The sequence below is a fragment of the Corvus kubaryi genome, unplaced genomic scaffold (genome assembly GCF_017639235.1).
Source record: "Corvus kubaryi isolate FWS band 111438036 unplaced genomic scaffold, C.kubaryi_AGA036_p1.0 37396, whole genome shotgun sequence".
Classification (NCBI taxonomy): Eukaryota; Metazoa; Chordata; class Aves; order Passeriformes; family Corvidae; genus Corvus; species Corvus kubaryi.
This window is the reverse complement of record NW_024581135.1, coordinates 13305634-13319451: the sequence shown is the minus strand read 5'-3', so window position 1 is coordinate 13319451 and position 13818 is coordinate 13305634.

Here is a 13818-nt window from a genome sequence, read left to right as displayed (position 1 = left end):
TTTTAACCCCACACTAACCATTGCAATTGTGCACTTCATTTGGTGAGCATGGATTGAAAGGTGAGTGTGTAGGAGAGTTCATCTGCTCTGTAACCAAGCCCATGGAACAGCTCTTCTCTCACTGAGCTGCATGCTGGGACGTACCCTTTGTTCTCCACACCATAATACACCTTTGTGCTTACAGAAGATAAAGAGGAATGAGGGAGAGATGGATGAAAGCTGAAATTCAGGAACAGGAATTTAGCGATTATTTCCCACACGCTTCCTCTGCTTGATGCCTTTATTTCTCTACAAATATGAAAAATCTTGTAGAAAAAGTGAAACTCGGCTAAGTGCCAGGCTTAAATCTCCCTCAGACATGGAATTAAAGAAGTCTCTACATTTCGGGTGGTGAGCTGTTATGGGGGAAACTAAGGGTTGTACAGAATGGGTAATGATCAGATATGGGACCTTAGGAAAAACAGTTTATCTTTATCAGTAAAGAAATTATATTTATACACTGTATTCTACCTGGCAATCCTAGGCTCAGTTTAGATCTGTAAGTATGGGATGTAAAGAAGCCAGAAATTCTGTTCCGGTTTGTGGTACCCTGTGAACCCCCTGACTCTGTGATGCCATGTTGCCCCTGTTCCCTGGCCTTGGCCGCTCCCTCAGACTCTCCCTATTGGCTCCTGTACCCCAACCCCGCCCAGGGACCGCCCCTGGGCCCCTGACAAAACCACCCCGCACCCAGACCACGAGGTCTCCTTCTCTGCCTCCAAGGGCACCGGGACAAGATGTGAATAAAGCCATCTTCCCACCCTCATGGGAGACCCTTCTCTGCCTCCTTCATCACCACTGCCCTGTAACGCTGCTGGCTGCCGGAGCCAGATCGCGGGGCTGTCCGAAATGGACTCCGGGGTGCGACTGATGGCACAGCCGTGGGTAACCCCTGCTGAGCTCTCAGGGAGCTGCAGCCTGCTAGGCTGAGTCCAGCAGATACAACACTGGTTTCTGAACTGACAGAGGATCTTCACTATTACAGTTTCCTTTAGTCTAAAATTGAAATAATCTATCTTCTAAGAGACAACATGCTGATGATTTGTTTCATATCTCACTCTAAAAATGACATCTTATTATGAATCCATCCCTTCTTTCAGCAAGTGTGTGATGATAAGGAATCACTGTACTTTTAAAGCAAAGGCAATAGTGAAATAACAGTTGCTCCTTTGGCATTGATGAGTTAAACTGGATTTTTGTTTTTTCTATCCCAAGCTATCCAGACTGAGGAACTCATAATTAAATTGCTACCATTACATTTTTCTGAAGCTTCTTGTTACAGAACTCCTTTGAAAAGTTAATTGTTAAACTTCAGTTTGGGTCTATATAATGTACTTTAAAACTCCATAACTTTACTGAAGTATTAGCATAAATATGGTGGGTGATAAAAAGAGTTGTTTTTCATATTTTTTTGAAAGGTTGAGCTCATATCATTATTCATGATTGAGTAAATAGGTTTTTATTCCAGGATACTAAGAGCACTATAAATACTCCTTTTAAGGCTTATGGGTCTCACTTGACTCCCACTAAAGTAGATGGAAATGTGTATCTTGATATACATGTTCTTTGGATAATATTCTTTACCTGGGATGACTGTAATTCACCTTTCCTTGGTCGTTTAGAGCAGTGTTTTCAAAATTCTCACAAAAGAATTAAGTATAAAAACCGATGGTGTTTAAACAAATGCTTGTGTTCTCTTCTCCTCCCCTCTGGTGAAGTGATGGAGGAATTGTGCAAATTACTCTGATTGTTGCCCACCCTACCCCATCTATCAGAAAGGAGTTGTAAGACAGATCTTTTTTTTTATAAAGTCCTTGGAAATCTATCGAGGGCAAAATGCTATGTCAGAGTTAGATAGAAGAAGTGTTGCTGTTGCCTATTTGTTTTCATTTTTCTCTAACATTGTGTACAGACTTGTGTCTTCTGAGCACAAGGGCTCGGCTGGACAAAGCCACCTTCCAAATTTCATCTTGTATTGACTGCAATACAAATGTTTTAAAAAGTAAGGATAATAAGGAGCAGTGATTCTGAAAATGCCCTGGAACAGATTGTTTAGAAAGGCTGTGAATGTTCCATCATTGAGCATTTTGGAGAAAAGGGAAGAGAAACATCCATCAGGAAGGAAAACACTTTGTTGGGAAGGAGCAGTAGAGTACAGACAAAGCTGAGTTCCTTCCTAAAGGGGGATAATTTTTTTTTAATTGACTCCAAACACAGCTTGAGGCAAAATAACATCAGGTTAATAACCAGGTCCATTCTTTTCTTCAAATTTATGTTATTCTTCTTGGTACCAATTCCAAAATTTGGGAAATATTTGATGGCAGCTGTTCCTGTGGAATAATATAGTATTGCAAAGGGTGACTCCACAGTCTATTCCTAATAGCACTGAACAGGATCATCAGTCACTGTACAGGGTGTCTGCTCTACTGCTGCTCACCTGGTAGAAGGCAATTACACAGGATACAGAGAAGAAGCCATCAGGGAAAGTCACTCCTCTCAGTTGCCAGGTTCTTTTATTAGGCTTTACAGAAGACAGGTTTTGTGTCTCTGAATCACAGGGATGAACAGCACTGAATGTCCAGCAAGAAGGAACCTGGGCACCCAGAGCGCTGCAAATTCCTCCAGCCATGCAGCTGGGTCTGGATAGAGCCTCAGTTCCTCCTTTTCCTCATGTTATGTCCAGCACAGCTAAGTTACTGCTGTACAGGCAGAGGAAGACCAGGGGCAGTTGGGTTCCCTGATGGAGAAGTCATCTTTAACTTGGTCATTCCTTTCTGTTGGGAGTTGCAAAAATTTGTCTGCTCATTTGCTTGGACCAGACTGTATGGTGCCTTAGATAATATCTAAAATCAATTAAGAATGTTCATATAAATATATATACACACATATATGTGTCTATAAATATGTGTGTGTGTATGCATGTATACATGTATATATATTACATGCATATGTCTACATACAAATACAGAAATATATTGGTGTGTGTATCTATGTATACACTATGTATACCTAGAGAAGCCACAGTAAAGAGATGTGTAAGCCAAGTAAGTAATAAATTAAGTTTTTGTAAGTTTTGGACAGTGCTTTCCTGGCAGGAAAAGTCCTATAGATCATTCTGTCACTGGACTGTGGTCTGGAGTTGGCCGCATCTCTGAAAAAGTCCTCTGCAGAATATTGTCTTCTGCAGATAAAAGTTGAGTGGCTATTTCTGTAAAGGAATTTTGTCTCTCTGAGCACAGTTTCAGGACACAGCTGCATTTATGTGAACCTTGTTATAGCATTTCTTAGATCATAGCAGAGAGACTTATGACCTTCATAAAGCCAAGAAGGACAAACATTGCTGCTTTAAAAGCTTTTAGGAACTGATCATTTTTCATGCCCACTTGTCTCTGGCAGTTATAGTAAATTTGCTTTTCTCTGCGTGGCTCCAAGATACACTTTCCCTTATTACAGAACCACAACAAAAAATACTGTAGTAATACATGATTCTGGCTTCAAATGCAGTTGTACTGCTTTGGTTCATTTCCATTTAATTCAGTAGTATTAGCTACACACCAGTGGCTTTTCTGCCTCTAAAAGATGGTATCTAGAAGTCCATAGAAAAGGAGTTGTTTTTAATGTACAGCTTTCTTAGGTCCAGATATCCCTAGAAGTATTATTTTTGCTGTAGTAGTAGGTGCTCTCCATAATCCAGAATTCTGTTTTGCTGTGTTGTATTTCCTAAGGTCCTTGCCCAAAGATCTTTTAGTCTCAAACAGTGTATGATTTCAACTGTTTTCATAATTATTATTATTATTAATGAACTAAGCAGTACAGTGATTCCAAACCTTAGGATTTATTAGGCAAGAAGTGAATTGACAAACAGAAAACATTACTGCCACAGAAAACAGGAATCTGAAGGATTTACCTGGACCTGCTATGCTGCGTGCTATACAAACAATGCTCTTCTGACACTAAATATCTTATTAATTAAATGTAAGACAAGATAAAATAGGTGCAGGCTTTGTGAAAACAAAGGTAGAGTTGTGATAAACTCTCCCTGAAGTTCAACCTCAAGGATAGCTGAGTCTGTCTTGATCTTTCTTATCAGTGCTGTGATATAAATAATTGACACTTTGCTAGAAAGTGTCCTTCAGGTAGAAATATAATTAGTCGATTAAGCTGTCCTTAGTACTGTTATTCTCTTTTTTCCTAACAGTTTCCAAAAGCAGTATTTGTGTTCCCTTTTTTATTAAAGCCAAGGGAGAATTCACTACGCAAAAAAGCACAAACTTAACTGCAATAATTCCTGGATGTTTGTTTTGAGATGATTTGGCATCTTTCAGTTTGTTCATGTAGAAGTGGAATATGCTTTTTCCCAGGTGGCACTTGCAAGGGTTTCTGGCATCAAGTCTGCAAGGCAACGTGTGCCCAGATTTCAAAAAAAAAAGGCTTAATTTCTTAATAGAGCTTAATAGCTCAAAATGGAGATCTGAAACAGACAGAATAGCCTCCTGTGGGGATTTTCACAGATCTTGGTCAAAGGCAGGAATATTTGTTTTTATTGATATTAACCAATTAGACAACTTAAAAATATCCTCCCTCTGGAATAGAATTCTGTAGAGCACTTAAAAATCCCAAATTAACAAAGTAATAGAAAAAAATTAATTTTCTATTAATTTTGATAGCAATTATTTTTAAAGTTTTTCTAACCCAGATATATCAGCATTAGAAAATAGTACAATATGCTAACAGAGAAACAGGAAAAAAAATGTAAATAACCTGACTTTTTTTTTTTTGGGGGGGGGGAGGGAGAAATATCTCACAGGAAAAACAGGAAAAACTCAAATTATTTAGGAGACCTACCTTAGCACAATAGAGGGGATGAGGTGTAGCTAAGACTCACATGAGAATAGTCTCTGTGTTCATAGTGCTGTGCTGGTAGTGAGGGACCTGCCCACGGTGCTGGGATCCTGGGTTGATCAAAGGCCCAAAAGGTAATTGCACCCACTGGAGAGGCACCACTCTAAGAGATTCTTGCCAGCCAAAAATGTAGAACAACTGACTCAGGCAATGGAAGTCAAGATCTAGGGAATTTATAAGACTTCATGAAAGAAAAAAAAAAAAAAAAAAAAAAGAACAAAATGCTAAACAAACCAACAGCCTCAAATGTGCAGGCACTTTTATTTCAGAGACCAAAGGTGAGCATTTCTATGAACTGAGATGCTACAAATACTGCAAGATTCACAATGAATTATTGAGAGCTGGTAATACTGCAGGTTTGGAGTTAAAGGAAGCAGTTCCTATGCCATGTAAGCCCTCCCTGGAAGCTCATTGTCACTGACACTGTATATACTTTACTTCACCAGGGAGGAGAAAATATCTTGGGGTTTTTTTGGTTTTTTTTCCACGGACCTATTCTGTAGTTCAATAATGATGATTCACAATGTGGTATCAAACATTAATGTTCTTTACAACATCTGGAAAATACTGACTGGAAAATTAAGAGGAGATTAATGTTCCTTCTGATATTTTTATCCTCTTCACGCCTCATCATCATGCCCACTGTACCATGAGAACAACAAGATTGGATATCTTTGAAATATGCTCAGCAGCAGAATGTGATATTCAGGCTGAGGTAAGAAGATAAGAGCAACTGACCTGCAAGATTAAGGTGACAAATTAGACATCCAACAGGACATCTTTGTACGAAATAAGTGAGGTATGAATCCATGATGCATAGTTGTGTTGACTTCTCAGCTGAACTGTAATTCATAAAAACTGTAGACAGTGTTTTGTTTCTGATTGTTCATGGTTCCAGTGACAATGAATAACATTGGTCAACACAGAAGATGGAGGGAAAGATATAAAGAACTTTGAGTAAATAAAATGAAAATAATTAATAAATAATGTACATGTAAATTGCATAGTATATAATAATGTGGTATATAAAAATAATATATATGTACTATATATGTATAAGTAATATATGTTTGATAGGTACTAGATTTATAGATGCCTGTTCAATACATTTATGCTTATAAAATATATGCATATAATCTATGCAAAGCAGAATATTTGCATATATATGTAAACATATATATACACATATATATATATATGCACATATATAGATAGATAGCCATAGATATAGATATAAAATGTATGTGAAAATCAAAATAACCCATTGTCCATCTTCCTTGAGAAGTAGCTCAAGAAGTAATTGGCTCAAAATGCAGCTTGATAGGTTAGACCTTAGGAAAAGTTCTAACAATTATGCTAATGGATCGTATGGATCAAAATAATTTATGTTGCCAAAAAAGAGCATGACATCATGACATCTGCTGGTCATTATATAGATACATTTTATCCTTAAGATTGCCTTTCAGCATCCTGCCAGCCTTATGATACTATATCCTTCCAAACTTTTAAACTCTGGACATCAGTATTATGTTTAACTGAAGAGGTGCAGCACTGAAAGGGCATATTGCTTCTTTGGATTTATGTATTTGAAGGGGCTATCTAATGAAGAACATGCCATTCTCCCCTGCAGAGAGTGAGTCATTGTAGGATTTATCCATATGATATAAAAGACCACATAAGCTTAAGTAACAGTGCGTTATGAAAGTGAAATTAAAGTTGAAAATGGTCACCGCTTCTGGGACAAGGGGCGGGGGGGCAGGAAAAAGCCAAATAGCCAGGGGTATTTGAGCTAGTAATTAAATGTTCCACTCAACATAGGTTTTAATATGACAGTAGGTAAAAACTAAGAAATATTCTTCTTCCTGTCAATTACTGGTTGTTTATTGCTCAGAATTTTTGTTATGCAAGCACAATAGATGGTAACTAATGCATCTTTTTTATGACACTCTCCAAGATTTGTGAAGGAATATTGCAGGACTTTCAGGATCAGATAAAAAGGAAGTGGTTTGGAAAGGGCACCACTAAATAAATGTGTTCTAAAATCAATGTTGAGTAATTCAATCATCAGAATATATGAACAGAGTAAGCTCCGAAGTGAAACACAGTGACCAAAGAAATTAGAGGAGCCAAGTTGATAAGCAGAGATAAATAGGGGTCTAATTGGTTTTATACATCTCAATTGAGGTACTTATTCATGTGCAAAAAATTCACAACATTAAAAATAATTTGATTTAGAAATTGTTTTCATGGAAAGCATTTGGTATGAAGCTCCTCTATCAGTGTAATATAATGACAGCAGAAGAGAAGATATTTCCAATTAAACACTTGAAAGCTTCATATCCGTAAATTAGTTGGTAGGCAATAGAGTTTGTATGAACTGTGACTCTGAATGGAAAAATATGTTCTCTTCAGAAAATTCATGCAACTGAATGGCATAAACATGATCTGCAAATTCTGATAGGTCAGTACTTATCTTTGTAGTTAAATGAAAATTATGCTTTCTAATATGTTTAGCTGCTGTCTTCTACTGGAAGATATCAAAGTAGCTTCAAATATTTGAATATATTCAAATATATGACTCAGTGAAGCAACACAAGTATCAGAATCACAGAATATGCCGAGCTGAAAGGGATCCAAAAGGATCACTGAATCCAACTCCTGGCCCTGCATGTCCATCCCTCATTAACCACCTCTTTGGAACTGCTTTTTATCAGTCAAAATTAGTTTGGACTGCCATTACCCAGAATTTTCTAATCTCAGGCAGATAAAATAAATAAGCTAGTAGTTAGATTCTTAACCTAATTCCTAAGACCTAATTCTTGCTGCTCAGTGAGACAAGAGAGGTGAGAGCAACATATTTAATAGCTGACATATTCCAGCTGATGATGGATGGGAGCTTCACACCTGTTCAACTCAAGATGGAATTTATCGTGGACATCTGACTGGATGAGGTCTTTAGTTACCAGAGTTTTCAAGGTCATCTCTGCTCTCTTACATGAGGAGTCTCAGCTGGTCAACCTGCTCCTCCAAAAAGTTTGCAAGGAACAAGAGCACTTGTTCCAACAATTTTGACCCCCTTGACTGGGTCCATGTGAGCCACATTTCTGATGGAGGCACATGCCCAAATGAGTAACCTCAGACATTTAGAGTTTAGGGCAGGTTTCACAATGAATTCAAACTCCAGCTTTGGGTTATATGCTTCCAACCTGTCTGCTGTTATTTCACATAAAGAATGCTGTGGGCACGAGAGCTTTGTATTTGTTGGGGCTTTGTGAAGAAAGACACTTAAAAATACATGAAATTTAGCCAGAATACTGAGAAAATGCTTAAAGCAGAAGCTCAGTAATGCATTTGGTAATCAGTCTAAGATGAAGTCAGACACTGACCTTCTATACTCTTAGAAGGAAACAAGAAACTATGGGCCCTGCTCTTTGCTGCAATTTAATGAAACTTGCATAATTCAATGAAAAGAAAAGAAAATAATCTTCTGGTTGAAAAGCATGCTTTCAAGACAAAAAGATGTGTCAGATATATATATTGACATCACCAAATTAATTTTAAGTTTTGAAATACTAAGCTTTAATTAAAATTGTATTTTTAGTATGTTTCAGTAATCGGAAGGTTGCAATAGTTTAGATAAAAAAATCAATGTAGAAGGTTTTTTCCAAATGGAAATTAAGCCTGTTTCATAGCCTTCTGACAAAGCTTTCAAATATGTAATTTTGTTTCTCAAAACAAGGTTTTGTATTTTAACTGACATAATGGTCCTTGAGTGTTCTGAACATACATGTAGCAATTTTTATCTCCTACATAATTTTCGTCAAACTTAATGCCCTGAAGTCCATTAGTAAGGAAAAAGAGCAGAGAAACATTTCTGACAGATCTATATAATAAATGCTGAATGACAGCTACTCAGGAAAACAAAGGATTTCTTGTTTTTTAATGAAAATCGAGATCATCAAATTGCTAGCTTTGCAAAAGAGGGTTGTCATTTAGTACTCAGCCCAGACAAAAAGGATATCAATGTGAAAGTTTTGTGACTGAGATGAAGACATGGTCTGATTTACCACACCTCACTTTGGAGCTTTGGATTCTGAATAGCAGAGATTTTTCCCTGAATGAAGAGAGTAAGTATTTTTGTGAAATGAAAAGCCACTTACCCACCTCTTTCCCTACTGGGAAGTATCCAGGATTGGTGACTCAGCTGCTTTCCTGGGCAGCCTGTTCTGATGCTTGAAAACCCTCTCAGTGAAGAAATTTTTCCCAATATCCAATCTAAATCTCCCCCGGTGCAACTTGAGGCTGTTTCCTCTTGTCCTATTGCTTACTGGGGAGAAGTAATCAACCCTCAGCTGGCTACAGTCTCCTTTCAGGGAGTTGTAGAGAGTGATAAGGTTCCCCCTGAGCCTCCTTTTCTCCACACTAAACACCCCCAGCTCCCTCAGCCGCTCTTCATAGGACTTGTGCTCCAGAGCCTTCCCCAGCTTCATTCCTCTTTAGACATCTTCAGGAACGGAGATGAAGACAAAGAGCAGAGAAAACCATATTCTCTGCTGAAGCACTGCAAACTTGTTCTCAGGAAGCCCAAGGAAGGAAATGTATGTCATCCACGAAAGACAGCAGGGAACATAACACTTGGGAAAAGTTGTCAACCCCCATGTCACAACTGGTGGCTGCTCTGCTTTCCACTGGGTAGCTGTTTCAGGAAGGTTTAGCATCCTGGTTGGAGTCAGTTATCAAAGATTATTAGTTTAAGATTAATTTTTTAAAATTGTTTTTATTACATATTCCCAGTCAAAGGCAGCACAGGGCAGAGACTGTCCCAAAGCCTGGAAGTCAAAGCAAGAATTTCAACTTTCTGTGGGTTAGCTTTGATCTTTCTCTTCCCTCTGTCTTCTGGGCTTCATACCAGAAAAGCAATCAGCAGAAAACCAGCTAATCTGACCACAGAAAGAAATAACTCAATACTTTACATTTTTCTAACCTGTCCACCTTTAATTTCCAGCAACAAGGGAATGTGACCCCCTTTGGGAGCCTGTTCCCTTTGCTTGAGTTAACACAGCACAGTCAATTTTCCCACTCACGTTTCACACAGAAGGCTATTTCCCAGCTGGTAGAAGTAGATACTTAGCTGCTTTTAAAACTTGAGGAGTTCTGTAATTGAAACACTAAGTTATTCTGTGCACAAAAAGCCTCAATCAGTTGCTGCTCACACAACATATGCCAAACTTTGGGGGTTATGTTATTTTCTTTTTTTTTCTATCGAAAACTTTAGAGAAAATGGATTTTTTTTCTTCAAGAAGAGGAAAAAAGCCCACCTTTTTGCCTAGTTTGATAGTTCTAGAGGATGGGGTTTTTTTCCACGATCATGTTGAAATGACATGTTTTGGTCTATTGCTTAAAATGAACAGATTTTGTGTTGAATGTATTCAACAGGATCAGAGTTATTTTGAACTGAAAGAATGTAGTATAGGATCTGGAGTTAATACTAAAAATGCTGTTTACCAGAGTTAATGCTCACAGCTAAGGAACATCTGAGCTTAGTCTTACATCTGAGTTTAGTCCTGGTACATACTTTTTAAAACTTCTCTTGAAATACAAAGTAGTGTTAACAGATGTTTACATTTTTGTATGTGTGTATCTTCCTGTGTGTGTTCTCCTGATCTCTGAAGCTGGCTAAGAAATAATTAGATAATGTCTTCAGAAATTTTGTCTTGCTTTAAAAGTTTTCAAGATATTGAAACAAATGAGTCACTTATAAAACATAATGCATTCTAAAGCCATTGACTTTTGAATATATCATTTCAAATAATTGATAATCTTTCTTGAGGGTATATGTTAATTTTCCTACAAGAACTAGAGCCCAACTTCTTAAAGGTATTTTACTTTCTAATTCCCAGGGAAATCCGTGTGGATTAGGGACTTGAATTGGCATTAGACTTTTAAATAATTTTGAGAATCTGGATATAGTCTCCTACCCACAATGGCATTTATAGCAATTAAGAAAAACAATACTGGGATTATGAGTATAAAGTAGTTTTCATTTTTGACTGAAACCTATCTGTCAGTATACCAATTGCAGTTCCCCACATCCGGGAACACTCAGCTGTTTATTGAAATTGTGAGAAGAAATGGGATTGAGCCATGGCCAGCACCTGGATAGAAGTTACTTGTTAAAAATGAAGAAATCTTTCAGTTACTGTCTGCTGGTTCCTGAGGGATCCAGTGAATGTCACCAAATGCTGTCTAGCCACAGACCTTAGCATTGTGTCTTGTCCATGCTGACAGCTAGATTAGATCACTTGTCCACAGGCCATCTACTTGTCCCATCTTCCCACATCTTCATTTAAATGCTGCATTTAGTTTTGGTTTTGTGTTGTTTTTTTGACCTTCAAAATATTTATTATATGCTACCAAGTGACAGTTTTCTTCTGCCCCAAAGGTGACTGGATTCATCTCTGTGGTGGCTGAAATCACCCTTGGGCAACATTTGTGTTCATAAAATGCTCATGGGCACTTGGATGAAGGTGAGGTATGTGGTCTACAGGGAAGAGAGCATTTCCCTCCTGCCCAGCTGACACAGGTGGCTGAATTATGTCAGCTGGTTTAGGTATACATATATACAGACAGTTATATTTATATAGCTTTATATAGCTTTTAAAAGCACTGCATTCTCACCAGGGCACTGTAATTTTTTCCATTTCTGTTAACTTGGTACAACACAGCATTCCCATGTATTTGCTTTAACAGTCACTTTCTTTTTTATCCAGAAACTGTCCTTTCAATTAGCTGCTGCTAATTAAAAAACACTAACAAATGTCCAGACTGTCCTGAAAACTGGCGATAGTCTATGTATTAAATGAATAAGGACAAGTAGAAGTTAAGCTCATTAAGGCTTTCAGGGGTTAATGAACAGGAACATTAGTTGAGCATTGCTCAGAATTTTAAAGAGGGACTTCATTGGCACATGAGCTAACACAGAGGCCGGATCTGAAAAGGTGTATGGGGACACGAGCAAAATATCACAAGTGAGGGCAAGGAGTTACAGACATCAGCTACTCCAGAGCTGCTTTTATGGAATGGCCAGCATGTTGTGAAAACATAGGGTAGGTTTTCCTCTGATGAAAGAAGGGTGAATGGCGTTAACTGTGTCCTGCAATGGCTGAGTGCTGTGAGACTTGTTGGAGAGAAAACCTTTGTATGGAGGCCAAGCACAACAGGGCCAGTAGTGCAGCTAATCATAACCATTTGTGTCTGTCAGAAAAGTCAGGAAGCCAAGGCTTTTGGGGAAGAGTGTGGCCAGCAGGACTAGGAAAATGATTCTTCCCCTCTGCTCGGCACTGGTTAGGCTGCACCTTGAGTCCTGTGTCCAGGTCTCAGCCACTCCAGTTTAGGAAGAATGTTGAGATGCTGGAGTGTGTCCAGAGAAGGGAAACAAGGCTGGTGAAAGGTGTGGAGCACAAGTCCTGTGAGGAGCAGCTGAGGGAGCAGGGGATGTTCAGCCTGGAGAAAAGGAGGCTCAGGGGAGACCTTATCACTCTCTACAACTATATGAAGGGAGATTGTAGCTAGTGGAGGTAGGGCTCTTCCAGGCAACCAAGAACAAGATGAGAGGACACAGCCTCAAGCTGCACCAGGGGAAGTTTAGGTGGGACATCAGGAGGAAATTCTTCACAGAAAGGGTGATTAGACATTGGAATGGGCTGTCCAGGGAGGTGGTGGAGTCACCGTCCCTGGAGGCACTTAAGGAAAGACTGGACGTGGCACTCAGTGCCATGGTGTGGTTGACAGGGTGGTGTTTGGTCATAGGTTGGACTTGATGATCTCAGAGGTCTTTTCCAACCTAATGGATTCTATGATTCTGTGTGAAGATAGGAATTGCTGCAATACACTGAACTCTGTTACTGCAGAATATATATTATATATATTTAGGTAAAATGCGTGCGATGTTTTAGTTAACTGCTGAGCTTGTGCTCCATACTACACTCTGGTACACTACAGCATTCCCAAACAGCTCTCTTAATGTCCAAACTGTCAACTGCAATTATCTCCAGGCCAGGTAAAATAAGCAAACAAAACCCCTAAACCAAACCAAATTAAACAAACCTGTTTCCCTATTGTTTCAAACAGACCCAACTAGTTAATGCCTATAAGTTAATAAATGTTTCAAAAATTGGGTTCAGCCACACAGATGCTGTGGCTGAAGTATCCAATAGAATTTGTATTCTGCTGTAAGGTGGCCACTATTTTTGTAAGGCAGCAGAAGATGCCTGCATTGGCAGGAGGAAGGTAATACATGTCATTTCAGTTCTTCCAAATGTGAATGATACAGGGTAATGTGAGGGTGGCTGGGAATAGGAAAACCTAATCTAGCTAGAAGCATAGGTGAAAATGGCAATTAGGCAAAAGCAAAATTGAGCCAAACCAGGCCTAACAGCAGCAAAGATAACTTTTTCTTAATAGAGGATTTAATTAGAAAAGACTGCATTCCTCATATACATACAGATAATTCAGTCTTAAATTAGGCCTTTACACAGGGTGTTTGCTATTGGCTTCCTCTCTGAGGAGTGGCTGCTGGTTTTAAGGTTCTCTGTGAGAGATGGCTTGGCTGGTTTTAGATAAAGGAATGGGCTTGCTTTGCATAAAAGTACTAAACTACCTGTATTAAAGACTTGAACTCTCAGATCTCGGGGGAACCAATGACATTTAGTTCAGGTGTTGACCGTGATTTAAGCATATTTGACTGCTGCCTGCTACAAATTCTGCTAGGGGTAGAGTGCATTGATTATTCTAGAGGAAGTTGCCTCCAGTAGTCAGCTGAGAAAGAAAACAAATCCCTGATGACTTGCAAAGGTCTTGGCTTCTTCCTGGTATTTT